This window comes from Staurois parvus, unplaced genomic scaffold, assembly GCF_062004578.1.
Source record: "Staurois parvus isolate SC_StPar_1 unplaced genomic scaffold, SC_StPar_1.0 ptg001066l, whole genome shotgun sequence".
In the NCBI taxonomy this organism is placed as follows: Eukaryota; Metazoa; Chordata; class Amphibia; order Anura; family Ranidae; genus Staurois; species Staurois parvus.
The window spans coordinates 2,772,547-2,773,491 of record NW_028318862.1 but is presented as its reverse complement, the minus strand read 5'-3'; the positions used below and the strand labels follow the sequence as shown (position 1 = coordinate 2,773,491).

The following is a 945-nucleotide window of genomic DNA, read 5'->3' as shown; positions in this document are numbered from 1 at the left end:
AAGGCCTGGTCCTTAGGGCGCTGTGCAAAAAGAGGTGAAAAACAGTGACCATGTGCCATCTTCACACTGTGGGGTCCCACACCCAGGTGTTACTAGTGGCACCCCTGAGAGCGTCTTCCTCAGGGGGCACTGAGTTTGCGGACTTTTTGGGTCCCCAGCCCCTGGCCAGACCAAGGTAGATCCGTCCGAATCAGGAGGTACTGGGTCTTTCCAGCTTTCCCAGAGGAATTACTCCCAATGCCCCAGAGCGAATTGTGGCGCTCCCTGGTTTCTGTCCCTCCGGTCCAGCCTTCCGGACCCCCATCATACCAGGGGGGGTACTATACAACAGCCATCCCCGCAAAGCTAGAATGGCCGGGAGCACCCCCACTGGACACTGATAAGAACAGATACTACACTTGATCTTAGCCAAAAGGCCGAGAAGCTGACAACACTGCTTCTGCTGCAACAAAATCCCAGGTAATGTTGTTAGCACTGTCTGAAGTATGCCCTGGTAGACTACAGAACAAAACCCCCCCCCTTATATTATGGAGATGCAGAGGGGTTGTTTTGTAGTCCGGCAGGGGAGAGCCCAGGCAGAGCTGAAAACAATGCATAGGGTTCTCATGCAGTAGAGGGGGTGTTGTCATTTCACTACAGAATGTTTGGCAGTATCATCAGGTGTTTTCATGTATTTGCAGCATTGTCCCCATTGGAAGATTTCCCCTCACTTCATGTTTCAATGACATATTCAATTTCCCATCACTTTCTGACTTAGTGATGATGGTCACCAGGACAAATAGAGAGGGTGGATTTTCTCAGTTGGGCCCCAGCCAATGCTTGGCTTGTAATGATTACACAATCAGATTGGACATAATTTCATTGAAAAGTTACATTTTCTATTGTTTCCATCAGTGGTTTGCCGTGTCAAATGCCCTTCACAAAATTGTATTTCATAACTGACGT

The 945-nt window shown here is 49.0% G+C and overlaps 1 pseudogene; it reads right to left on the bottom strand.

Annotated features, from left to right (window-relative positions):
- Positions 1 to 312: 312 nt before the first annotated feature.
- LOC149440608 (U2 spliceosomal RNA) lies at positions 313 to 428 on the bottom strand (annotated as a pseudogene).
- Positions 429 to 945: the final 517 nt, after the last annotated feature.